At 37.8% G+C, this 24,309-nt stretch overlaps 28 non-coding genes across 28 annotated transcripts; all 28 read left to right on the forward strand.

The window, feature by feature from the left end:
* The first annotated feature begins 457 nt into the window (after positions 1-457).
* On the forward strand, positions 458-567 carry trnal-caa (transfer RNA leucine (anticodon CAA)). The gene is made up of 2 exons: positions 458-495; positions 522-567. It is a non-coding gene; the product is annotated as a tRNA-Leu (tRNA).
* Positions 568-2,252: 1,685 nt separating this feature from the next.
* Positions 2,253-2,362, forward strand: trnal-caa (transfer RNA leucine (anticodon CAA)). The gene is made up of 2 exons: positions 2,253-2,290; positions 2,317-2,362. It is a non-coding gene; the product is annotated as a tRNA-Leu (tRNA).
* A 1,446-nt stretch (positions 2,363-3,808) lies between these two features.
* Positions 3,809-3,918, forward strand: trnal-caa (transfer RNA leucine (anticodon CAA)). The gene is made up of 2 exons: positions 3,809-3,846; positions 3,873-3,918. It is a non-coding gene; the product is annotated as a tRNA-Leu (tRNA).
* Positions 3,919-4,705: 787 nt separating this feature from the next.
* Positions 4,706-4,815, forward strand: trnal-caa (transfer RNA leucine (anticodon CAA)). The gene is made up of 2 exons: positions 4,706-4,743; positions 4,770-4,815. It is a non-coding gene; the product is annotated as a tRNA-Leu (tRNA).
* A 787-nt stretch (positions 4,816-5,602) lies between these two features.
* Positions 5,603-5,712, forward strand: trnal-caa (transfer RNA leucine (anticodon CAA)). The gene is made up of 2 exons: positions 5,603-5,640; positions 5,667-5,712. It is a non-coding gene; the product is annotated as a tRNA-Leu (tRNA).
* Positions 5,713-5,931: 219 nt separating this feature from the next.
* trnal-caa (transfer RNA leucine (anticodon CAA)) lies at positions 5,932-6,041 on the forward strand. The gene is made up of 2 exons: positions 5,932-5,969; positions 5,996-6,041. It is a non-coding gene; the product is annotated as a tRNA-Leu (tRNA).
* Positions 6,042-7,067: 1,026 nt separating this feature from the next.
* On the forward strand, positions 7,068-7,177 carry trnal-caa (transfer RNA leucine (anticodon CAA)). The gene is made up of 2 exons: positions 7,068-7,105; positions 7,132-7,177. It is a non-coding gene; the product is annotated as a tRNA-Leu (tRNA).
* A 219-nt stretch (positions 7,178-7,396) lies between these two features.
* On the forward strand, positions 7,397-7,506 carry trnal-caa (transfer RNA leucine (anticodon CAA)). The gene is made up of 2 exons: positions 7,397-7,434; positions 7,461-7,506. It is a non-coding gene; the product is annotated as a tRNA-Leu (tRNA).
* Positions 7,507-8,294: 788 nt separating this feature from the next.
* Positions 8,295-8,404, forward strand: trnal-caa (transfer RNA leucine (anticodon CAA)). The gene is made up of 2 exons: positions 8,295-8,332; positions 8,359-8,404. It is a non-coding gene; the product is annotated as a tRNA-Leu (tRNA).
* Positions 8,405-8,953: 549 nt separating this feature from the next.
* trnal-caa (transfer RNA leucine (anticodon CAA)) lies at positions 8,954-9,063 on the forward strand. The gene is made up of 2 exons: positions 8,954-8,991; positions 9,018-9,063. It is a non-coding gene; the product is annotated as a tRNA-Leu (tRNA).
* A 219-nt stretch (positions 9,064-9,282) lies between these two features.
* Positions 9,283-9,392, forward strand: trnal-caa (transfer RNA leucine (anticodon CAA)). The gene is made up of 2 exons: positions 9,283-9,320; positions 9,347-9,392. It is a non-coding gene; the product is annotated as a tRNA-Leu (tRNA).
* A 455-nt stretch (positions 9,393-9,847) lies between these two features.
* On the forward strand, positions 9,848-9,957 carry trnal-caa (transfer RNA leucine (anticodon CAA)). The gene is made up of 2 exons: positions 9,848-9,885; positions 9,912-9,957. It is a non-coding gene; the product is annotated as a tRNA-Leu (tRNA).
* Positions 9,958-10,177: 220 nt separating this feature from the next.
* Positions 10,178-10,287, forward strand: trnal-caa (transfer RNA leucine (anticodon CAA)). The gene is made up of 2 exons: positions 10,178-10,215; positions 10,242-10,287. It is a non-coding gene; the product is annotated as a tRNA-Leu (tRNA).
* A 787-nt stretch (positions 10,288-11,074) lies between these two features.
* Positions 11,075-11,184, forward strand: trnal-caa (transfer RNA leucine (anticodon CAA)). The gene is made up of 2 exons: positions 11,075-11,112; positions 11,139-11,184. It is a non-coding gene; the product is annotated as a tRNA-Leu (tRNA).
* A 219-nt stretch (positions 11,185-11,403) lies between these two features.
* Positions 11,404-11,513, forward strand: trnal-caa (transfer RNA leucine (anticodon CAA)). The gene is made up of 2 exons: positions 11,404-11,441; positions 11,468-11,513. It is a non-coding gene; the product is annotated as a tRNA-Leu (tRNA).
* A 788-nt stretch (positions 11,514-12,301) lies between these two features.
* trnal-caa (transfer RNA leucine (anticodon CAA)) lies at positions 12,302-12,411 on the forward strand. The gene is made up of 2 exons: positions 12,302-12,339; positions 12,366-12,411. It is a non-coding gene; the product is annotated as a tRNA-Leu (tRNA).
* Positions 12,412-12,630: 219 nt separating this feature from the next.
* Positions 12,631-12,740, forward strand: trnal-caa (transfer RNA leucine (anticodon CAA)). The gene is made up of 2 exons: positions 12,631-12,668; positions 12,695-12,740. It is a non-coding gene; the product is annotated as a tRNA-Leu (tRNA).
* A 219-nt stretch (positions 12,741-12,959) lies between these two features.
* trnal-caa (transfer RNA leucine (anticodon CAA)) lies at positions 12,960-13,069 on the forward strand. Its single transcript has 2 exons — positions 12,960-12,997; positions 13,024-13,069. It is a non-coding gene; the product is annotated as a tRNA-Leu (tRNA).
* A 788-nt stretch (positions 13,070-13,857) lies between these two features.
* On the forward strand, positions 13,858-13,967 carry trnal-caa (transfer RNA leucine (anticodon CAA)). Its single transcript has 2 exons — positions 13,858-13,895; positions 13,922-13,967. It is a non-coding gene; the product is annotated as a tRNA-Leu (tRNA).
* Positions 13,968-15,413: 1,446 nt separating this feature from the next.
* Positions 15,414-15,523, forward strand: trnal-caa (transfer RNA leucine (anticodon CAA)). Its single transcript has 2 exons — positions 15,414-15,451; positions 15,478-15,523. It is a non-coding gene; the product is annotated as a tRNA-Leu (tRNA).
* A 458-nt stretch (positions 15,524-15,981) lies between these two features.
* Positions 15,982-16,091, forward strand: trnal-caa (transfer RNA leucine (anticodon CAA)). Its single transcript has 2 exons — positions 15,982-16,019; positions 16,046-16,091. It is a non-coding gene; the product is annotated as a tRNA-Leu (tRNA).
* Positions 16,092-16,878: 787 nt separating this feature from the next.
* trnal-caa (transfer RNA leucine (anticodon CAA)) lies at positions 16,879-16,988 on the forward strand. The gene is made up of 2 exons: positions 16,879-16,916; positions 16,943-16,988. It is a non-coding gene; the product is annotated as a tRNA-Leu (tRNA).
* A 2,014-nt stretch (positions 16,989-19,002) lies between these two features.
* Positions 19,003-19,112, forward strand: trnal-caa (transfer RNA leucine (anticodon CAA)). The gene is made up of 2 exons: positions 19,003-19,040; positions 19,067-19,112. It is a non-coding gene; the product is annotated as a tRNA-Leu (tRNA).
* A 1,117-nt stretch (positions 19,113-20,229) lies between these two features.
* Positions 20,230-20,339, forward strand: trnal-caa (transfer RNA leucine (anticodon CAA)). Its single transcript has 2 exons — positions 20,230-20,267; positions 20,294-20,339. It is a non-coding gene; the product is annotated as a tRNA-Leu (tRNA).
* A 458-nt stretch (positions 20,340-20,797) lies between these two features.
* Positions 20,798-20,907, forward strand: trnal-caa (transfer RNA leucine (anticodon CAA)). The gene is made up of 2 exons: positions 20,798-20,835; positions 20,862-20,907. It is a non-coding gene; the product is annotated as a tRNA-Leu (tRNA).
* Positions 20,908-21,365: 458 nt separating this feature from the next.
* On the forward strand, positions 21,366-21,475 carry trnal-caa (transfer RNA leucine (anticodon CAA)). Its single transcript has 2 exons — positions 21,366-21,403; positions 21,430-21,475. It is a non-coding gene; the product is annotated as a tRNA-Leu (tRNA).
* Positions 21,476-22,262: 787 nt separating this feature from the next.
* trnal-caa (transfer RNA leucine (anticodon CAA)) lies at positions 22,263-22,372 on the forward strand. Its single transcript has 2 exons — positions 22,263-22,300; positions 22,327-22,372. It is a non-coding gene; the product is annotated as a tRNA-Leu (tRNA).
* Positions 22,373-23,159: 787 nt separating this feature from the next.
* trnal-caa (transfer RNA leucine (anticodon CAA)) lies at positions 23,160-23,269 on the forward strand. Its single transcript has 2 exons — positions 23,160-23,197; positions 23,224-23,269. It is a non-coding gene; the product is annotated as a tRNA-Leu (tRNA).
* Positions 23,270-24,309: the final 1,040 nt, after the last annotated feature.

Raw genomic sequence — 24,309 nt, forward strand, 5'->3', positions numbered from 1 at the left:
CTCCTGTGACATCATAATTGTACATACTTCAACAAAGTAATTTCAGGTTTATTGCTTTTCTTGAAATCTTCAGTTTTGACTGCCTAATCATTATAAGTCTGATTTCTAACAAGCAAAAACACGACCAGTCAGAATGGCCGAGCGGTCTAAGGCACCAGACTCAAGTTGATAAAACTTCCAAAAGTTGGGATTTCTGGTCTCCCAAAGGAGGCGTGAGTTCAAATCCCACTTCTGACAAGTGTTTTTCAATCAACAAATGATTCTAGTTTTGCTGGAACATTCAACACAAGAGCTCATTACATAGTGAGTAAATGAGAGAAAGAAAGAAACTCCTGTGACATCATAATTGAACATACTTGGACAATGTAATTTCAGGTTTATTGCTTTTCTTGAAATCTTCAGTTTTGACTGCCTAATCATTAATAAGTCTGATTTCTAACTAGCAAAAGTACCAGCAGTCAGAATGGCCGAGCGGTCTAAGGCGCCAGACTCAAGTTGATAAAACTTCCAAAAGTTGGGTTTTCTGGTCTCCCAAAGGAGGCGTGGGTTCAAATCCCACTTCTGACAAGTGTTTTTCCATCAACAAATGAATGTAGTTTTGCTGGAACTTTCAACACAAGAGCTCATTATATAGTGAGTAAATGAGAGAAAGAAAGAAACTCCTGTGACATCATAATTGAACATACTTCAACAAAGTAATTTCAGGTTTATTGCTTTTCTTGAAATCTTCAGTTTTGACTGCCTAATCATTAATAAGACTTATTTCTAACAAGCAAAAATACCACCAGTCAGAATGGCCGAGCGGTCTAAGGCGCCAGACTCAAGTTGATAAAACTTCCAAAAGTTGGGTTTTCTGGTCTCCCAAAGGAGGCGTGAGTTCAAATCCCACTTCTGACAAGTTTTTTCAATCAACAAATGAATCTAGTTTTGATAGAACTACAAACACAATAGCTCATTATATAATGAGTAAATGAGAGAAATAAAGAAACTCTTGTGACATTATAAGTGAACAAGGTTCAACTCCAGTCAGAATGGCCGAGCGGTCTAAGGCGCCAGACTCAAGTTGATGAACTTCCAAAAGTAGGGGTTTCTGTTTTCCCAAAAGAGGCGTGGTTTCAAATCCCACTTCTGGCAAGTGTTTTTCCATCAACAAATGAATCTAGTTTTGCTGGAACTTTCAACACAAGAGCTCATTATATAGTGAGTAAATGAGAGAAAGAAAGAAACTCCTGTGACATCATAATTGAACAAGCTTCAACAATGTAATTTCAGGTTTATTGCTTTTCTTGAAATCTTCAGTTTTGACTGCCTAATCATTAATAAGTCTGATTTCTAACAAGCAAAAATACCACCAGTCAGAATGGCTGAGCGGTCTAAGGCGCCAGACTCAAGTTGATAAAACTTCCAAAAGTTGGGATTTCGGGTCTCCCAAAGGAGGCGTGGGTTCAAATCCCACTTCTGACAAGTGTTTTCAATCAACAAATGAATCTAGTTTTGATAGAACTACAAACACAATAGCTCATTATATAATGAGTAAATGAGAGAAGTAAAGAAACTCTTGTGACATTATAAGTGAACAAGGTTCAACTCCAGTCAGAATGGCCGAGCGGTCTAAGGCGCCAGACTCAAGTTGATGAAACTTCCAAAAGTAGGGGTTTCTGTTTTCCCAAAAGAGGCGTGGTTTCAAATCCCACTTCTGGCAAGTGTTTTTCCATCAACAAATGAATCTAGTTTTGCTGGAACATTCAACACAAGAGCTCATTATATAATGAGTAAATGAGAGAAAGAAAGAAACTCCTGTGACATCATAATTGAACATACTTGGACAATGTAATTTCAGGTTTATTGCTTTTCTTGAAATCTTCAGTTTTGACTGCCTAATCATTAATAAGACTGATTTCTAACAAGCAAAAATACCACCAGTCAGAATGGCCGAGCGGTCTAAGGCGCCAGACTCAAGTTGATAAAACTTCCAAAAGTTGGGTTTTCTGGTCTCCCAAAGGAGGCGTGGGTTGTAATCCCACTTCTGACAAGTGTTTTTCCATCAACAAATGAATGTAGTTTTGCTGGAACTTTCAACACAAGAGCTCATTATATAGTGAGTAAATGAGAGAAAGAAAGAAACTCCTGTGACATCATAATTGAACAAGCTTCAACAATGTAATTTCAGGTTTATTGCTTTTCTTGAAATCTTCAGTTTTGACTGCCTAATCATTAATAAGTCTGATTTCTAACAAGCAAAAATACCACCAGTCAGAATGGCCGAGCGGTCTAAGGCGCCAGACTCAAGTTGATAAAACTTCCAAAAGTTGGGATTTCTGGTCTCCCAAAGGAGGCGTGGGTTCAAATCCCACTTCTGACAAGTGTTTTCAATCAACAAATGAATCTAGTTTTGCTGGAACTTTCAACACAAGAGCTCATTATATAGTGAGTAAATGAGAGAAAGAAAGAAACTCCTGTGACATCATAATTGAACAAGCTTCAACAATGTAATTTCAGGTTTATTGCTTTTCTTGAAATCTTCAGTTTTGACTGCCTAATCATTAATAAGTCTGATTTCTAACAAGCAAAAATACCACCATTCAGAATGGCCGAGCGGTCTAAGGCGCCAGACTCAAGTTGATAAAACTTCCAAAAGTTGGGATTTCTGGTCTCCCAAAGGAGGCGTGGGTTCAAATCCCACTTCTGACAAGTGTTTTCAATCAACAAATGAATCTAGTTTTGATAGAACTACAAACACAATAGCTCATTATATAATGAGTAAATGAGAGAAATAAAGAAACTCTTGTGACATTATAAGTGAACAAGTTTCAACTCCAGTCAGAATGGCCGAGCGGTCTAAGGCGCCAGACTCAAGTTGATGAAACTTCCAAAAGTAGGGGTTTCTGTTTTCCCAAAAGAGGCGTGGTTTCAAATCCCACTTCTGGCAAGTGTTTTTCCATCAACAAATGAATCTAGTTTTGCTGGAACATTCAACACAAGAGCTCATTATATAATGAGTAAATGAGAGAAAGAAAGAAACTCCTGTGACATCATAATTGAACATACTTGGACAATGTAATTTCAGGTTTATTGCTTTTCTTGAAATCTTCAGTTTTGACTGCCTAATCATTATAAGTCTGATTTCTAACAAGCAAAAACACGACCAGTCAGAATGGCCGAGCCGTCTAAGGCGCCAGACTCAAGTTGATAAAACTTCCAAAAGTTGGGTTTTCTGGTCTCCCAAAGGAGGCGTGGGTTCAAATCCCACTTCTGACAAGTGTTTTTCCATCAACAAATGAATGTAGTTTTGCTGGAACTTTCAACACAAGAGCTCATTATATAGTGAGTAAATGAGAGAAAGAAAGAAACTCCTGTGACATCATAATTGTACATACTTCAACAAAGTAATTTCAGGTTTATTGCTTTTCTTGAAATCTTCAGTTTTGACTGCCTAATCATTAATAAGACTGATTTCTAACAAGCAAAAATACCACCAGTCAGAATGGCCGAGCGGTCTAAGGCGCCAGACTCAAGTTGATAAAACTTCCAAAAGTTGGGATTTCTGGTCTCCCAAAGGAGGCGTGAGTTCAAATCCCACTTCTGACAAGTGTTTTTCAATCAACAAATGATTCTAGTTTTGCTGGAACTTTCAACACAAGAGCTCATTATATAGTGAGTAAATGAGAGAAAGAAAGAAACTCCTGTGACATCATAATTGAACAAGCTTCAACAATGTAATTTCAGGTTTATTGCTTTTCTTGAAATCTTCAGTTTTGACTGCCTAATCATTAATAAGTCTGATTTCTAACAAGCAAAAATACCACCAGTCAGAATGGCCGAGCGGTCTAAGGCGCCAGACTCAAGTTGATAAAACTTCCAAAAGTTGGGATTTCTGGTCTCCCAAAGGAGGCGTGGGTTCAAATCCCACTTCTGACAAGTGTTTTCAATCAACAAATGAATCTAGTTTTGATAGAACTACAAACACAATAGCTCATTATATAATGAGTAAATGAGAGAAATAAAGAAACTCTTGTGACATTATAAGTGAACAAGGTTCAACTCCAGTCAGAATGGCCGAGCGGTCTAAGGCGCCAGACTCAAGTTGATGAAACTTCCAAAAGTAGGGGTTTCTGTTTTCCCAAAAGAGGCGTGGTTTCAAATCCCACTTCTGGCAAGTGTTTTTCCATCAACAAATGAATCTAGTTTTGCTGGAACATTCAACACAAGAGCTCATTATATAATGAGTAAATGAGAGAAAGAAAGAAACTCCTGTGACATCATAATTGAACATACTTGGACAATGTAATTTCAGGTTTATTGCTTTTCTTGAAATCTTCAGTTTTGACTGCCTAATCATTATAAGTCTGATTTCTAACAAGCAAAAACACGACCAGTCAGAATGGCCGAGCGGTCTAAGGCGCCAGACTCAAGTTGATAAAACTTCCAAAAGTTGGGTTTTCTGGTCTCCCAAAGGAGGAGTGAGTTCAAATCCCACTTCTGACAAGTGTTTTTCAATCAAAAAATGATTCTAGTTTTGCTGGAACATTCAACACAAGAGCTCATTACATAGTGAGTACATGAGAGAAAGAAAGAAACTCCTGTGACATCATAATTGAACATACTTGGACAATGTAATTTCAGGTTTATTGCTTTTCTTGAAATCTTCAGTTTTGACTGCCTAATCATTAATAAGTCTGATTTCTAACTAGCAAAAGTACCAGCAGTCAGAATGGCCGAGCGGTCTAAGGCGCCAGACTCAAGTTGATAAAACTTCCAAAAGTTGTGTTTTCTGGTCTCCCAAAGGAGGCGTGGGTTCAAATCCCACTTCTGACAAGTGTTTTTCCATCAACAAATGAATGTAGTTTTGCTGGAACTTTCAACACAAGAGCTCATTATATAGTGAGTAAATGAGAGAAAGAAAGAAACTCCTGTGACATCATAATTGAACATACTTCAACAAAGTAATTTCAGGTTTATTGCTTTTCTTGAAATCTTCAGTTTTGACTGCCTAATCATTAATAAGACTTATTTCTAACAAGCAAAAATACCACCAGTCAGAATGGCCGAGCGGTCTAAGGCGCCAGACTCAAGTTGATAAAACTTCCAAAAGTTGGGTTTTCTGGTCTCCCAAAGGAGGCGTGAGTTCAAATCCCACTTCTGACAAGTGTTTTCAATCAACAAATGAATCTAGTTTTGATAGAACTACAAACACAATAGCTCATTATATAATGAGTAAATGAGAGAAATAAAGAAACTCTTGTGACATTATAAGTGAACAAGGTTCAACTCCAGTCAGAATGGCCGAGCGGTCTAAGGCGCCAGACTCAAGTTGATGAACTTCCAAAAGTAGGGGTTTCTGTTTTCCCAAAAGAGGCGTGGTTTCAAATCCCACTTCTGGCAAGTGTTTTTCCATCAACAAATGAATCTAGTTTTGCTGGAACTTTCAACACAAGAGCTCATTATATAGTGAGTAAATGAGAGAAAGAAAGAAACTCCTGTGACATCATAATTGAACAAGCTTCAACAATGTAATTTCAGGTTTATTGCTTTTCTTGAAATCTTCAGTTTTGACTGCCTAATCATTAATAAGTCTGATTTCTAACAAGCAAAAATACCACCAGTCAGAATGGCCGAGCGGTCTAAGGCGCCAGACTCAAGTTGATAAAACTTCCAAAAGTTGGGATTTCTGGTCTCCCAAAGGAGGCGTGGGTTCAAATCCCACTTCTGACAAGTGTTTTCAATCAACAAATGAATCTAGTTTTGCTGGAACTTTCAACACAAGAGCTCATTATATAGTGAGTAAATGAGAGAAAGAAAGAAACTCCTGTGACATCATAATTGAACAAGCTTCAACAATGTAATTTCAGGTTTATTGCTTTTCTTGAAATCTTCAGTTTTGACTGCCTAATCATTAATAAGTCTGATTTCTAACAAGCAAAAATACCACTAGTCAGAATGGCCGAGCGGTCTAAGGCGCCAGACTCAAGTTGATAAAACTTCCAAAAGTTGGGATTTCTGGTCTCCCAAAGGAGGCGTGGGTTCAAATCCCACTTCTGACAAGTGTTTTCAATCAACAAATGAATCTAGTTTTGATAGAACTACAAACACAATAGCTCATTATATAATGAGTAAATGAGAGAAATAAAGAAACTCTTGTGACATTATAAGTGAACAAGGTTCAACTCCAGTCAGAATGGCCGAGCGGTCTAAGGCGCCAGACTCAAGTTGATGAAACTTCCAAAAGTAGGGGTTTCTGTTTTCCCAAAAGAGGCGTGGTTTCAAATCCCACTTCTGGCAAGTGTTTTTCCATCAACAAATGAATCTAGTTTTGCTGGAACATTCAACACAAGAGCTCATTATATAATGAGTAAATGAGAGAAAGAAAGAAACTCCTGTGACATCATAATTGAACATACTTGGACAATGTAATTTCAGGTTTATTGCTTTTCTTGAAATCTTCAGTTTTGACTGCCTAATCATTAATAAGACTGATTTCTAACAAGCAAAAATACCACCAGTCAGAATGGCCGAGCGGTCTAAGGCGCCAGACTCAAGTTGATAAAACTTCCAAAAGTTGGGTTTTCTGGTCTCCCAAAGGAGGCGTGGGTTGTAATCCCACTTCTGACAAGTGTTTTTCCATCAACAAATGAATCTAGTTTTGATAGAACTACAAACACAATAGCTCATTATATAATGAGTAAATGAGAGAAATAAAGAAACTCTTGTGACATTATAAGTGAACAAGGTTCAACTCCAGTCAGAATGGCCGAGCGGTCTAAGGCGCCAGACTCAAGTTGATGAACTTCCAAAAGTAGGGGTTTCTGTTTTCCCAAAAGAGGCGTGGTTTCAAATCCCACTTCTGGCAAGTGTTTTTCCATCAACAAATGAATCTAGTTTTGCTGGAACTTTCAACACAAGAGCTCATTATATAGTGAGTAAATGAGAGAAAGAAAGAAACTCCTGTGACATCATAATTGAACAAGCTTCAACAATGTAATTTCAGGTTTATTGCTTTTCTTGAAATCTTCAGTTTTGACTGCCTAATCATTAATAAGTCTGATTTCTAACAAGCAAAAATACCACCAGTCAGAATGGCCGAGCGGTCTAAGGCGCCAGACTCAAGTTGATAAAACTTCCAAAAGTTGGGATTTCTGGTCTCCCAAAGGAGGCGTGGGTTCAAATCCCACTTCTGACAAGTGTTTTCAATCAACAAATGAATCTAGTTTTGCTGGAACTTTCAACACAAGAGCTCATTATATAGTGAGTAAATGAGAGAAAGAAAGAAACTCCTGTGACATCATAATTGAACAAGCTTCAACAATGTAATTTCAGGTTTATTGCTTTTCTTGAAATCTTCAGTTTTGACTGCCTAATCATTAATAAGTCTGATTTCTAACAAGCAAAAATACCACTAGTCAGAATGGCCGAGCGGTCTAAGGCGCCAGACTCAAGTTGATAAAACTTCCAAAAGTTGGGATTTCTGGTCTCCCAAAGGAGGCGTGGGTTCAAATCCCACTTCTGACAAGTGTTTTCAATCAACAAATGAATCTAGTTTTGATAGAACTACAAACACAATAGCTCATTATATAATGAGTAAATGAGAGAAATAAAGAAACTCTTGTGACATTATAAGTGAACAAGGTTCAACTCCAGTCAGAATGGCCGAGCGGTCTAAGGCGCCAGACTCAAGTTGATGAAACTTCCAAAAGTAGGGGTTTCTGTTTTCCCAAAAGAGGCGTGGTTTCAAATCCCACTTCTGGCAAGTGTTTTTCCATCAACAAATGAATCTAGTTTTGCTGGAACATTCAACACAAGAGCTCATTATATAATGAGTAAATGAGAGAAAGAAAGAAACTCCTGTGACATCATAATTGAACATACTTGGACAATGTAATTTCAGGTTTATTGCTTTTCTTGAAATCTTCAGTTTTGACTGCCTAATCATTAATAAGACTGATTTCTAACAAGCAAAAATACCACCAGTCAGAATGGCCGAGCGGTCTAAGGCGCCAGACTCAAGTTGATAAAACTTCCAAAAGTTGGGTTTTCTGGTCTCCCAAAGGAGGCGTGGGTTGTAATCCCACTTCTGACAAGTGTTTTTCCATCAACAAATGAATGTAGTTTTGCTGGAACTTTCAACACAAGAGCTCATTATATAGTGAGTAAATGAGAGAAAGAAAGAAACTCCTGTGACATCATAATTGAACAAGCTTCAACAATGTAATTTCAGGTTTATTGCTTTTCTTGAAATCTTCAGTTTTGACTGCCTAATCATTAATAAGTCTGATTTCTAACAAGCAAAAATACCACCAGTCAGAATGGCCGAGCGGTCTAAGGCGCCAGACTCAAGTTGATAAAACTTCCAAAAGTTGGGATTTCTGGTCTCCCAAAGGAGGCGTGGGTTCAAATCCCACTTCTGACAAGTGTTTTCAATCAACAAATGAATCTAGTTTTGCTGGAACTTTCAACACAAGAGCTCATTATATAGTGAGTAAATGAGAGAAAGAAAGAAACTCCTGTGACATCATAATTGAACAAGCTTCAACAATGTAATTTCAGGTTTATTGCTTTTCTTGAAATCTTCAGTTTTGACTGCCTAATCATTAATAAGTCTGATTTCTAACAAGCAAAAATACCACCAGTCAGAATGGCCGAGCGGTCTAAGGCGCCAGACTCAAGTTGATAAAACTTCCAAAAGTTGGGTTTTCTGGTCTCCCAAAGGAGGCGTGGGTTGTAATCCCACTTCTGACAAGTGTTTTTCCATCAACAAATGAATGTAGTTTTGCTGGAACTTTCAACACAAGAGCTCATTATATAGTGAGTAAATGAGAGAAAGAAAGAAACTCCTGTGACATCATAATTGAACAAGCTTCAACAATGTAATTTCAGGTTTATTGCTTTTCTTGAAATCTTCAGTTTTGACTGCCTAATCATTAATAAGTCTGATTTCTAACAAGCAAAAATACCACCAGTCAGAATGGCCGAGCGGTCTAAGGCGCCAGACTCAAGTTGATAAAACTTCCAAAAGTTGGGATTTCTGGTCTCCCAAAGGAGGCATGGGTTCAAATCCCACTTCTGACAAGTGTTTTCAATCAACAAATGAATCTAGTTTTGCTGGAACTTTCAACACAAGAGCTCATTATATAGTGAGTAAATGAGAGAAAGAAAGAAACTCCTGTGACATCATAATTGAACAAGCTTCAACAATGTAATTTCAGGTTTATTGCTTTTCTTGAAATCTTCAGTTTTGACTGCCTAATCATTAATAAGTCTGATTTCTAACAAGCAAAAATACCACCAGTCAGAATGGCCGAGCGGTCTAAGGCGCCAGACTCAAGTTGATAAAACTTCCAAAAGTTGGGATTTCTGGTCTCCCAAAGGAGGCGTGGGTTCAAATCCCACTTCTGACAAGTGTTTTCAATCAACAAATGAATCTAGTTTTGATAGAACTACAAACACAATAGCTCATTATATAATGAGTAAATGAGAGAAATAAAGAAACTCTTGTGACATTATAAGTGAACAAGGTTCAACTCCAGTCAGAATGGCCGAGCGGTCTAAGGCGCCAGACTCAAGTTGATGAAACTTCCAAAAGTAGGGGTTTCTGTTTTCCCAAAAGAGGCGTGGTTTCAAATCCCACTTCTGGCAAGTGTTTTTCCATCAACAAATGAATCTAGTTTTGCTGGAACATTCAACACAAGAGCTCATTATATAATGAGTAAATGAGAGAAAGAAAGAAACTCCTGTGACATCATAATTGAACATACTTGGACAATGTAATTTCAGGTTTATTGCTTTTCTTGAAATCTTCAGTTTTGACTGCCTAATCATTATAAGTGATTTCTAACAAGCAAAAACACGACCAGTCAGAATGGCCGAGCGGTCTAAGGCGCCAGACTCAAGTTGATAAAACTTCCAAAAGTTGGGTTTTCTGGTCTCCCAAAGGAGGCGTGGGTTCAAATCCCACTTCTGACAAGTGTTTTTCAATCAACAAATGATTCTAGTTTTGCTGGAACATTCAACACAAGAGCTCATTACATAGTGAGTAAATGAGAGAAAGAAAGAAACTCCTGTGACATCATAATTGAACATACTTGGACAATGTAATTTCAGGTTTATTGCTTTTCTTGAAATCTTCAGTTTTGACTGCCTAATCATTAATAAGTCTGATTTCTAACTAGCAAAAGTACCAGCAGTCAGAATGGCCGAGCGGTCTAAGGCGCCAGACTCAAGTTGATAAAACTTCCAAAAGTTGGGTTTTCTGGTCTCCCAAAGGAGGCGTGGGTTCAAATCCCACTTCTGACAAGTGTTTTTCCATCAACAAATGAATGTAGTTTTGCTGGAACTTTCAACACAAGAGCTCATTATATAGTGAGTAAATGAGAGAAAGAAAGAAACTCCTGTGACATCATAATTGAACATACTTCAACAAAGTAATTTCAGGTTTATTGCTTTTCTTGAAATCTTCAGTTTTGACTGCCTAATCATTAATAAGACTTATTTCTAACAAGCAAAAATACCACCAGTCAGAATGGCCGAGCGGTCTAAGGCGCCAGACTCAAGTTGATAAAACTTCCAAAAGTTGGGTTTTCTGGTCTCCCAAAGGAGGCGTGAGTTCAAATCCCACTTCTGACAAGTGTTTTCAATCAACAAATGAATCTAGTTTTGATAGAACTACAAACACAATAGCTCATTATATAATGAGTAAATGAGAGAAATAAAGAAACTCTTGTGACATTATAAGTGAACAAGGTTCAACTCCAGTCAGAATGGCCGAGCGGTCTAAGGCGCCAGACTCAAGTTGATGAACTTCCAAAAGTAGGGGTTTCTGTTTTCCCAAAAGAGGCGTGGTTTCAAATCCCACTTCTGGCAAGTGTTTTTCCATCAACAAATGAATCTAGTTTTGCTGGAACTTTCAACACAAGAGCTCATTATATAGTGAGTAAATGAGAGAAAGAAAGAAACTCCTGTGACATCATAATTGAACAAGCTTCAACAATGTAATTTCAGGTTTATTGCTTTTCTTGAAATCTTCAGTTTTGACTGCCTAATCATTAATAAGTCTGATTTCTAACAAGCAAAAATACCACCAGTCAGAATGGCCGAGCGGTCTAAGGCGCCAGACTCAAGTTGATAAAACTTCCAAAAGTTGGGATTTCTGGTCTCCCAAAGGAGGCGTGGGTTCAAATCCCACTTCTGACAAGTGTTTTCAATCAACAAATGAATCTAGTTTTGCTGGAACTTTCAACACAAGAGCTCATTATATAGTGAGTAAATGAGAGAAAGAAAGAAACTCCTGTGACATCATAATTGAACAAGCTTCAACAATGTAATTTCAGGTTTATTGCTTTTCTTGAAATCTTCAGTTTTGACTGCCTAATCATTAATAAGTCTGATTTCTAACAAGCAAAAATACCACTAGTCAGAATGGCCGAGCGGTCTAAGGCGCCAGACTCAAGTTGATAAAACTTCCAAAAGTTGGGATTTCTGGTCTCCCAAAGGAGGCGTGGGTTCAAATCCCACTTCTGACAAGTGTTTTCAATCAACAAATGAATCTAGTTTTGATAGAACTACAAACACAATAGCTCATTATATAATGAGTAAATGAGAGAAATAAAGAAACTCTTGTGACATTATAAGTGAACAAGGTTCAGCTCCAGTCAGAATGGCCGAGCGGTCTAAGGCGCCAGACTCAAGTTGATGAAACTTCCAAAAGTAGGGGTTTCTGTTTTCCCAAAAGAGGCGTGGTTTCAAATCCCACTTCTGGCAAGTGTTTTTCCATCAACAAATGAATCTAGTTTTGCTGGAACATTCAACACAAGAGCTCATTATATAATGAGTAAATGAGAGAAAGAAAGAAACTCCTGTGACATCATAATTGAACCTACTTGGACAATGTAATTTCAGGTTTATTGCTTTTCTTGAAATCTTCAGTTTTGACTGCCTAATCATTAATAAGACTGATTTCTAACAAGCAAAAATACCACCAGTCAGAATGGCCGAGCGGTCTAAGGCGCCAGACTCAAGTTGATAAAACTTCCAAAAGTTGGGTTTTCTGGTCTCCCAAAGGAGGCGTGGGTTGTAATCCCACTTCTGACAAGTGTTTTTCCATCAACAAATGAATGTAGTTTTGCTGGAACTTTCAACACAAGAGCTCATTATATAGTGAGTAAATGAGAGAAAGAAAGAAACTCCTGTGACATCATAATTGAACAAGCTTCAACAATGTAATTTCAGGTTTATTGCTTTTCTTGAAATCTTCAGTTTTGACTGCCTAATCATTAATAAGTCTGATTTCTAACAAGCAAAAATACCACCAGTCAGAATGGCCGAGCGGTCTAAGGCTCCAGACTCAAGTTGATAAAACTTCCAAAAGTTGGGATTTCTGGTCTCCCAAAGGAGGCGTGGGTTCAAATCCCACTTCTGACAAGTGTTTTCAATCAACAAATGAATCTAGTTTTGCTGGAACTTTCAACACAAGAGCTCATTATATAGTGAGTAAATGAGAGAAAGAAAGAAACTCCTGTGACATCATAATTGAACAAGCTTCAACAATGTAATTTCAGGTTTATTGCTTTTCTTGAAATCTTCAGTTTTGACTGCCTAATCATTAATAAGTCTGATTTCTAACAAGCAAAAATACCACCAGTCAGAATGGCCGAGCGGTCTAAGGCGCCAGACTCAAGTTGATAAAACTTCCAAAAGTTGGGATTTCTGGTCTCCCAAAGGAGGCGTGGGTTCAAATCCCACTTCTGACAAGTGTTTTCAATCAACAAATGAATCTAGTTTTGCTGGAACTTTCAACACAAGAGCTCATTATATAGTGAGTAAATGAGAGAAAGAAAGAAACTCCTGTGACATCATAATTGAACAAGCTTCAACAATGTAATTTCAGGTTTATTGCTTTTCTTGAAATCTTCAGTTTTGACTGCCTAATCATTAATAAGTCTGATTTCTAACAAGCAAAAATACCACTAGTCAGAATGGCCGAGCGGTCTAAGGCGCCAGACTCAAGTTGATAAAACTTCCAAAAGTTGGGATTTCTGGTCTCCCAAAGGAGGCGTGGGTTCAAATCCCACTTCTGACAAGTGTTTTCAATCAACAAATGAATCTAGTTTTGATAGAACTACAAACACAATAGCTCATTATATAATGAGTAAATGAGAGAAGTAAAGAAACTCTTGTGACATTATAAGTGAACAAGGTTCAACTCCAGTCAGAATGGCCGAGCGGTCTAAGGCGCCAGACTCAAGTTGATGAAACTTCCAAAAGTAGGGGTTTCTGTTTTCCCAAAAGAGGCGTGGTTTCAAATCCCACTTCTGGCAAGTGTTTTTCCATCAACAAATGAATCTAGTTTTGCTGGAACATTCAACACAAGAGCTCATTATATAATGAGTAAATGAGAGAAAGAAAGAAACTCCTGTGACATCATAATTGAACATACTTGGACAATGTAATTTCAGGTTTATTGCTTTTCTTGAAATCTTCAGTTTTGACTGCCTAATCATTAATAAGACTGATTTCTAACAAGCAAAAATACCACCAGTCAGAATGGCCGAGCGGTCTAAGGCGCCAGACTCAAGTTGATAAAACTTCCAAAAGTTGGGTTTTCTGGTCTCCCAAAGGAGGCGTGGGTTGTAATCCCACTTCTGACAAGTGTTTTTCCATCAACAAATGAATGTAGTTTTGCTGGAACTTTCAACACAAGAGCTCATTATATAGTGAGTAAATGAGAGAAAGAAAGAAACTCCTGTGACATCATAATTGAACAAGCTTCAACAATGTAATTTCAGGTTTATTGCTTTTCTTGAAATCTTCAGTTTTGACTGCCTAATCATTAATAAGTCTGATTTCTAACAAGCAAAAATACCACCAGTCAGAATGGCCGAGCGGTCTAAGGCGCCAGACTCAAGTTGATAAAACTTCCAAAAGTTGGGATTTCTGGTCTCCCAAAGGAGGCGTGGGTTCAAATCCCACTTCTGACAAGTGTTTTCAATCAACAAATGAATCTAGTTTTGCTGGAACTTTCAACACAAGAGCTCATTATATAGTGAGTAAATGAGAGAAAGAAAGAAACTCCTGTGACATCATAATTGAACAAGCTTCAACAATGTAATTTCAGGTTTATTGCTTTTCTTGAAATCTTCAGTTTTGACTGCCTAATCATTAATAAGTCTGATTTCTAACAAGCAAAAATACCACCATTCAGAATGGCCGAGCGGTCTAAGGCGCCAGACTCAAGTTGATAAAACTTCCAAAAGTTGGGATTTCTGGTCTCCCAAAGGAGGCGTGGGTTCAAATCCCACTTCTGACAAGTGTTTTCAATCAACAAATGAATCTAGTTTTGATAGAACTACAAACACAATAGCTCATTATATAATGAGTAAATGAGAGAAATAAAGAAACTCTTGTGACATTATAAGTGAACAAGTTTCAACTCCAGTCAGAATGGCCGAGCGGTCTAAGGCGCCAGACTCAAGTTGATGAAACTTCCAAAAGTAGGGGTTTCTGTTTTCCCAAAAGAGGCGTGGTTTCAAATCCCACTTCTGGCAAGTGTTTTTCCATCAACAAATGAATCTAGTTTTGCTGGAACATTCAACACAAGAGCTCATTATATAATGAGTAAATGAGAGAAAGAAAGAAACTCCTGTGACATCATAATTGAACATACTTGGACAATGTAATTTCAGGTTTATTGCTTTTCTTGAAATCTTCAGTTTTGACTGCCTAATCATTATAAGTCTGATTTCTAACAAGCAAAAACACGACCAGTCAGAATGGCCGAGCCGTCTAAGGCGCCAGACTCAAGTTGATAAAACTTCCAAAAGTTGGGTTTTCTGGTCTCCCAAAGGAGGCGTGGGTTCAAATCCCACTTCTGACAAGTGTTTTTCCATCAACAAATGAATGTAGTTTTGCTGGAACTTTCAACACAAGAGCTCATTATATAGTGAGTAAATGAGAGAAAGAAAGAAACTCCTGTGACATCATAATTGTACATACTTCAACAAAGTAATTTCAGGTTTATTGCTTTTCTTGAAATCTTCAGTTTTGACTGCCTAATCATTAATAAGACTGATTTCTAACAAGCAAAAATACCACCAGTCAGAATGGCCGAGCGGTCTAAGGCGCCAGACTCAAGTTGATAAAACTTCCAAAAGTTGGGATTTCTGGTCTCCCAAAGGAGGCGTGAGTTCAAATCCCACTTCTGACAAGTGTTTTTCAATCAACAAATGATTCTAGTTTTGCTGGAACTTTCAACACAAGAGCTCATTATATAGTGAGTAAATGAGAGAAAGAAAGAAACTCCTGTGACATCATAATTGAACAAGCTTCAACAATGTAATTTCAGGTTTATTGCTTATCTTGAAATCTTCAGTTTTGACTGCCTAATCATTAATAAGTCTGATTTCTAACAAGCAAAAATACCACCAGTCAGAATGGCCGAGCGGTCTAAGGCGCCAGACTCAAGTTGATAAAACTTCCAAAAGTTGGGATTTCTGGTCTCCCAAAGGAGGCGTGGGTTCAAATCCCACTTCTGACAAGTGTTTTCAATCAACAAATGAATCTAGTTTTGATAGAACTACAAACACAATAGCTCATTATATAATGAGTAAATGAGAGAAATAAAGAAACTCTTGTGACATTATAAGTGAACAAGGTTCAACTCCAGTCAGAATGGCCGAGCGGTCTAAGGCGCCAGACTCAAGTTGATGAAACTTCCAAAAGTAGGGGTTTCTGTTTTCCCAAAAGAGGCGTGGTTTCAAATCCCACTTCTGGCAAGTGTTTTTCCATCAACAAATGAATCTAGTTTTGCTGGAACATTCAACACAAGAGCTCATTATATAATGAGTAAATGAGAGAAAGAAAGAAACTCCTGTGACATCATAATTGAACATACTTGGACAATGTAATTTCAGGTTTATTGCTTTTCTTGAAATCTTCAGTTTTGACTGCCTAATCATTAATAAGTCTGATTTCTAACAAGCAAAAATACCACCAGTCAGAATGGCCGAGCGGTCTAAGGCGCCAGACTCAAGTTGATAAAACTTCCAAAAGTTGGGATTTCTGGTCTCCCAAAGGAGGCGTGGGTTCAAATCCCACTTCTGACAAGTGTTTTCAATCAACAAATGAATCTAGTTTTGATAGAACTACAAACACAATAGCTCATTATATAATGAGTAAATGAGAGAAATAAAGAAACTCTTGTGACATTATAAGTGAACAAGGTTCAACTCCAGTCAGAATGGCCGAGCGGTCTAAGGCGCCAGACTCAAGTTGATGAAACTTCCAAAAGTAGGGGTTTCTGTTTTCCCAAAAGAGGCGTGGTTTCAAATCCCACTTCTGGCAAGTGTTTTTCCATCAACAAATGAATCTAGTTTTGCTGGAACATTCAACACAAGAGCTCATTATATAATGAGTAAATGAGAGAAAGAAAGAAACTCCTGTGACATCATAATTGAACATACTTGGACAATGTAATTTCAGGTTTATTGCTTTTCTTGAAATCTTCAGTTTTGACTGCCTAATCATTATAAGTCTGATTTCTAACAAGCAAAAACACGACCAGTCAGAATGGCCGAGCGGTCTAAGGCGCCAGACTCAAGTTGATAAAACTTCCAAAAGTTGGGTTTTCTGGTCTCCCAAAGGAGGCGTGAGTTCAAATCCCACTTCTGACAAGTGTTTTTCAATCAACAAATGATTCTAGTTTTGCTGGAACATTCAACACAAGAGCTCATTACATAGTGAGTAAATGAGAGAAAGAAAGAAACTCCTGTGACATCATAATTGAACATACTTGGACAATGTAATTTCAGGTTTATTGCTTTTCTTGAAATCTTCAGTTTTGACTGCCTAATCATTAATAAGTCTGATTTCTAACTAGCAAAAATACCACCAGTCAGAATGGCCGAGCGGTCTAAGGCGCCAGACTCAAGTTGATAAAACTTCCAAAAGTTGGGATTTCTGGTCTCCCAAAGGAGGCGTGGGTTCAAATCCCACTTCTGACAAGTGTTTTCAATCAACAAATGAATCTAGTTTTGATAGAACTACAAACACAATAGCTCATTATATAATGAGTAAATGAGAGAAATAAAGAAACTCTTGTGACATTATAAGTGAACAAGTTTCAACTCCAGTCAGAATGGCCGAGCGGTCTAAGGCGCCAGACTCAAGTTGATGAAACTTCCAAAAGTAGGGGTTTCTGTTTTCCCAAAAGAGGCGTGGTTTCAAATCCCACTTCTGGCAAGTGTTTTTCCATCAACAAATGAATCTAGTTTTGCTGGAACATTCAACACAAGAGCTCATTATATAATGAGTAAATGAGAGAAAGAAAGAAACTCCTGTGACATCATAATTGAACATACTTGGACAATGTAATTTCAGGTTTATTGCTTTTCTTGAAATCTTCAGTTTTGACTGCCTAATCATTATAAGTCTGATTTCTAACAAGCAAAAACACGACCAGTCAGAATGGCCGAGCCGTCTAAGGCGCCAGACTCAAGTTGATAAAACTTCCAAAAGTTGGGTTTTCTGGTCTCCCAAAGGAGGCGTGGGTTCAAATCCCACTTCTGACAAGTGTTTTTCCATCAACAAATGAATGTAGTTTTGCTGGAACTTTCAACACAAGAGCTCATTATATAGTGAGTAAATGAGAGAAAGAAAGAAACTCCTGTGACATCATAATTGTACATACTTCAACAAAGTAATTTCAGGTTTATTGCTTTTCTTGAAATCTTCAGTTTTGACTGCCTAATCATTAATAAGACTGATTTCTAACAAGCAAAAATACCACCAGTCAGAATGGCCGAGCGGTCTAAGGCGCCAGACTCAAGTTGATAAAACTTCCAAAAGTTGGGATTTCTGGTCTCCCAAAGGAGGCGTGAGTTCAAATCCCACTTCTGACAAGTGTTTTTCAATCAACAAATGATTCTAGTTTTGCTGGAACTTTCAACACAAGAGCTCATTATATAGTGAGTAAATGAGAGAAAGAAAGAAACTCCTGTGACATCATAATTGAACAAGCTTCAACAATGTAATTTCAGGTTTATTGCTTTTCTTGAAATCTTCAGTTTTGACTGCCTAATCATTAATAAGTCTGATTTCTAACAAGCAAAAATACCACCACTCAGAATGGCCGAGCGGTCTAAGGCGCCAGACTCAAGTTGATAAAACTTCCAAAAGTTGGGATTTCTGGTCTCCCAAAGGAGGCGTGGGTTCAAATCCCACTTCTGACAAGTGTTTTCAATCAACAAATGAATCTAGTTTTGATAGAACTACAAACACAATAGCTCATTATATAATGAGTAAATGAGAGAAATAAAGAAACTCTTGTGACATTATAAGTGAACAAGGTTCAACTCCAGTCAGAATGGCCGAGCGGTCTAAGGCGCCAGACTCAAGTTGATGAAACTTCCAAAAGTAGGGGTTTCTGTTTTCCCAAAAGAGGCGTGGTTTCAAATCCCACTTCTGGCAAGTGTTTTTCCATCAACAAATGAATCTAGTTTTGCTGGAACATTCAACACAAGAGCTCATTATATAATGAGTAAATGAGAGAAAGAAAGAAACTCCTGTGACATCATAATTGAACATACTTGGACAATGTAATTTCAGGTTTATTGCTTTTCTTGAAATCTTCAGTTTTGACTGCCTAATCATTATAAGTCTGATTTCTAACAAGCAAAAACACGACCAGTCAGAATGGCCGAGCGGTCTAAGGCGCCAGACTCAAGTTGATAAAACTTCCAAAAGTTGGGTTTTCTGGTCTCCCAAAGGAGGCGTGAGTTCAAATCCCACTTCTGACAAGTGTTTTTCAATCAACAAATGATTCTAGTTTTGCTGGAACATTCAACACAAGAGCTCATTACATAGTGAGTAAATGAGAGAAAGAAAGAAACTCCTGTGACATCATAATTGAACATACTTGGACAATGTAATTTCAGGTTTATTGCTTTTCTTGAAATCTTCAGTTTTGACTGCCTAATCATTAATAAGTCTGATTTCTAACTAGCAAAAGTACCAGCAGTCAGAATGGCCGAGCGGTCTAAGGCGCCAGACTCAAGTTGATAAAACTTCCAAAAGTTGGGTTTTCTGGTCTCCCAAAGGAGGCGTGGGTTCAAATCCCACTTCTGACAAGTGTTTTTCCATCAACAAATGAATGTAGTTTTGCTGGAACTTTCAACACAAGAGCTCATTATATAGTGAGTAAATGAGAGAAAGAAAGAAACTCCTGTGACATCATAATTGAACATACTTCAACAAAGTAATTTCAGGTTTATTGCTTTTCTTGAAATCTTCAGTTTTGACTGCCTAATCATTAATAAGACTTATTTCTAACAAGCAAAAATACCACCAGTCAGAATGGCCGAGCGGTCTAAGGCGCCAGACTCAAGTTGATAAAACTTCCAAAAGTTGGGTTTTCTGGTCTCCCAAAGGAGGCGTGAGTTCAAATCCCACTTCTGACAAGTGTTTTCAATCAACAAATGAATCTAGTTTTGATAGAACTACAAACACAATAGCTCATTATATAATGAGTAAATGAGAGAAATAAAGAAACTCTTGTGACATTATAAGTGAACAAGGTTCAACTCCAGTCAGAATGGCCGAGCGGTCTAAGGCGCCAGACTCAAGTTGATGAACTTCCAAAAGTAGGGGTTTCTGTTTTCCCAAAAGAGGCGTGGTTTCAAATCCCACTTCTGGCAAGTGTTTTTCCATCAACAAATGAATCTAGTTTTGCTGGAACTTTCAACACAAGAGCTCATTATATAGTGAGTAAATGAGAGAAAGAAAGAAACTCCTGTGACATCATAATTGAACAAGCTTCAACAATGTAATTTCAGGTTTATTGCTTTTCTTGAAATCTTCAGTTTTGACTGCCTAATCATTAATAAGTCTGATTTCTAACAAGCAAAAATACCACCAGTCAGAATGGCCGAGCGGTCTAAGGCGCCAGACTCAAGTTGATAAAACTTCCAAAAGTTGGGATTTCTGGTCTCCCAAAGGAGGCGTGAGTTCAAATCCCACTTCTGACAAGTGTTTTTCAATCAACAAATGATTCTAGTTTTGCTGGAACTTTCAACACAAGAGCTCATTATATAGTGAGTAAATGAGAGAAAGAAAGAAACTCCTGTGACATCATAATTGAACAAGCTTCAACAATGTAATTTCAGGTTTATTGCTTTTCTTGAAATCTTCAGTTTTGACTGCCTAATCATTAATAAGTCTGATTTCTAACAAGCAAAAATACCACCAGTCAGAATGGCCGAGCGGTCTAAGGCGCCAGACTCAAGTTGATAAAACTTCCAAAAGTTGGGATTTCTGGTCTCCCAAAGGAGGCGTGGGTTCAAATCCCACTTCTGACAAGTGTTTTCAATCAACAAATGAAGCTAGTTTTGATAGAACTACAAACACAATAGCTCATTATATAATGAGTAAATGAGAGAAATAAAGAAACTCTTGTGACATTATAAGTGAACAAGGTTCAACTCCAGTCAGAATGGCCGAGCGGTCTAAGGCGCCAGACTCAAGTTGATGAAACTTCCAAAAGTAGGGGTTTCTGTTTTCCCAAAAGAGGCGTGGTTTCAAATCCCACTTCTGGCAAGTGTTTTTCCATCAACAAATGAATCTAGTTTTGCTGGAACATTCAACACAAGAGCTCATTATATAATGAGTAAATGAGAGAAAGAAAGAAACTCCTGTGACATCATAATTGAACATACTTGGACAATGTAATTTCAGGTTTATTGCTTTTCTTGAAATCTTCAGTTTTGACTGCCTAATCATTAATAAGTCTGATTTCTAACAAGCAAAAATACCACCAGTCAGAATGGCCGAGCGGTCTAAGGCGCCAGACTCAAGTTGATAAAACTTCCAAAAGTTGGGATTTCTGGTCTCCCAAAGGAGGCGTGGGTTCAAATCCCACTTCTGACAAGTGTTTTCAATCAACAAATGAATCTAGTTTTGATAGAACTACAAACACAATAGCTCATTATATAATGAGTAAATGAGAGAAATAAAGAAACTCTTGTGACATTATAAGTGAACAAGGTTCAACTCCAGTCAGAATGGCCGAGCGGTCTAAGGCGCCAGACTCAAGTTGATGAAACTTCCAAAAGTAGGGGTTTCTGTTTTCCCAAAAGAGGCGTGGTTTCAAATCCCACTTCTGGCAAGTGTTTTTCCATCAACAAATGAATCTAGTTTTGCTGGAACATTCAACACAAGAGCTCATTATATAATGAGTAAATGAGAGAAAGAAAGAAACTCCTGTGACATCATAATTGAACATACTTGGACAATGTAATTTCAGGTTTATTGCTTTTCTTGAAATCTTCAGTTTTGACTGCCTAATCATTAATAAGTCTGATTTCTAACAAGCAAAAATACCACCAGTCAGAATGGCCGAGCGGTCTAAGGCGCCAGACTCAAGTTGATAAAACTTCCAAAAGTTGGGATTTCTGGTCTCCCAAAGGAGGCGTGGGTTCAAATCCCACTTCTGACAAGTGTTTTTCCATCAACAAATGAATCTAGTTTTGCTGGAACTTTCAACACAAGAGCTCATTATATAGTGAGTAAATGAGAGAAAGAAAGAAACTCCTGTGACATCATAATTGAACATACTTCAACAAAGTAATTTCAGGTTTATTGCTTTTCTTGAAATCTTCAGTTTTGACTGCCTAATCATTAATAAGACTTATTTCTAACAAGCAAAAATACCACCAGTCAGAATGGCCGAGCGGTCTAAGGCGCCAGACTCAAGTTGATAAAACTTCCAAAAGTTGGGTTTTCTGGTCTCCCAAAGGAGGCGTGAGTTCAAATCCCACTTCTGACAAGTGTTTTCAATCAACAAATGAATCTAGTTTTGATAGAACTACAAACACAATAGCTCATTATATAATGAGTAAATGAGAGAAATAAAGAAACTCTTGTGACATTATAAGTGAACAAGGTTCAACTCCAGTCAGAATGGCCGAGCGGTCTAAGGCGCCAGACTCAAGTTGATGAACTTCCAAAAGTAGGGGTTTCTGTTTTCCCAAAAGAGGCGTGGTTTCAAATCCCACTTCTGGCAAGTGTTTTTCCATCAACAAATGAATCTAGTTTTGCTGGAACTTTCAACACAAGAGCTCATTATATAGTGAGTAAATGAGAGAAAGAAAGAAACTCCTGTGACATCATAATTGAACAAGCTTCAACAATGTAATTTCAGGTTTATTGCTTTTCTTGAAATCTTCAGTTTTGACTGCCTAATCATTAATAAGTCTGATTTCTAACAAGCAAAAATACCACCAGTCAGAATGGCCGAGCGGTCTAAGGCGCCAGACTCAAGTTGATAAAACTTCCAAAAGTTGGGATTTCTGGTCTCCCAAAGGAGGCGTGGGTTCAAATCCCACTTCTGACAAGTGTTTTCAATCAACAAATGAATCTAGTTTTGATAGAACTACAAACACAATAGCTCATTATATAATGAGTAAATGAGAGAAATAAAGAAACTCTTGTGACATTATAAGTGAACAAGGTTCAACTCCAGTCAGAATGGCCGAGCGGTCTAAGGCGCCAGACTCAAGTTGATGAAACTTCCAAAAGTAGGGGTTTCTGTTTTCCCAAAAGAGGCGTGGTTTCAAATCCCACTTCTGGCAAGTGTTTTTCCATCAACAAATGAATCTAGTTTTGCTGGAACATTCAACACAAGAGCTCATTATATAATGAGTAAATGAGAGAAAGAAAGAAACTCCTGTGACATCATAATTGAACATACTTGGACAATGTAATTTCAGGTTTATTGCTTTTCTTGAAATCTTCAGTTTTGACTGCCTAATCATTATAAGTCTGATTTCTAACAAGCAAAAACACGACCAGTCAGAATGGCCGAGCGGTCTAAGGCGCCAGACTCAAGTTGATAAAACTTCCAAAAGTTGGGTTTTCTGGTCTCCCAAAGGAGGCGTGAGTTCAAATCCCACTTCTGACAAGTGTTTTTCAATCAACAAATGATTCTAGTTTTGCTGGAACATTCAACACAAGAGCTCATTACATAGTGAGTAAATGAGAGAAAGAAAGAAACTCCTGTGACATCATAATTGAACATACTTGGACAATGTAATTTCAGGTTTATTGCTTTTCTTGAAATCTTCAGTTTTGACTGCCTAATCATTAATAAGTCTGATTTCTAACTAGCAAAAGTACCAGCAGTCAGAATGGCCGAGCGGTCTAAGGCGCCAGACTCAAGTTGATAAAACTTCCAAAAGTTGGGTTTTCTGGTCTCCCAAAGGAGGCGTGGGTTCAAATCCCACTTCTGACAAGTGTTTTTCCATCAACAAATGAATGTAGTTTTGCTGGAACTTTCAACACAAGAGCTCATTATATAGTGAGTAAATGAGAGAAAGAAAGAAACTCCTGTGACATCATAATTGAACATACTTCAACAAAGTAATTTCAGGTTTATTGCTTTTCTTGAAATCTTCAGTTTTGACTGCCTAATCATTAATAAGACTTATTTCTAACAAGCAAAAATACCACCAGTCAGAATGGCCGAGCGGTCTAAGGCGCCAGACTCAAGTTGATAAAACTTCCAAAAGTTGGGTTTTCTGGTCTCCCAAAGGAGGCGTGAGTTCAAATCCCACTTCTGACAAGTGTTTTCAATCAACAAATGAATCTAGTTTTGATAGAACTACAAACACAATAGCTCATTATATAATGAGTAAATGAGAGAAATAAAGAAACTCTTGTGACATTATAAGTGAACAAGGTTCAACTCCAGTCAGAATGGCCGAGCGGTCTAAGGCGCCAGACTCAAGTTGATGAACTTCCAAAAGTAGGGGTTTCTGTTTTCCCAAAAGAGGCGTGGTTTCAAATCCCACTTCTGGCAAGTGTTTTTCCATCAACAAATGAATCTAGTTTTGCTGGAACTTTCAACACAAGAGCTCATTATATAGTGAGTAAATGAGAGAAAGAAAGAAACTCCTGTGACATCATAATTGAACAAGCTTCAACAATGTAATTTCAGGTTTATTGCTTTTCTTGAAATCTTCAGTTTTGACTGCCTAATCATTAATAAGTCTGATTTCTAACAAGCAAAAATACCACCAGTCAGAATGGCCGAGCGGTCTAAGGCGCCAGACTCAAGTTGATAAAACTTCCAAAAGTTGGGATTTCTGGTCTCCCAAAGGAGGCGTGAGTTCAAATCCCACTTCTGACAAGTGTTTTTCAATCAACAAATGATTCTAGTTTTGCTGGAACTTTCAACACAAGAGCTCATTATATAGTGAGTAAATGAGAGAAAGAAAGAAACTCCTGTGACATCATAATTGAACAAGCTTCAACAATGTAATTTCAGGTTTA

Source organism: Brachyhypopomus gauderio, unplaced genomic scaffold, assembly GCF_052324685.1.
Source record: "Brachyhypopomus gauderio isolate BG-103 unplaced genomic scaffold, BGAUD_0.2 sc57, whole genome shotgun sequence".
Lineage (NCBI taxonomy): Eukaryota > Metazoa > Chordata > Actinopteri > Gymnotiformes > Hypopomidae > Brachyhypopomus > Brachyhypopomus gauderio.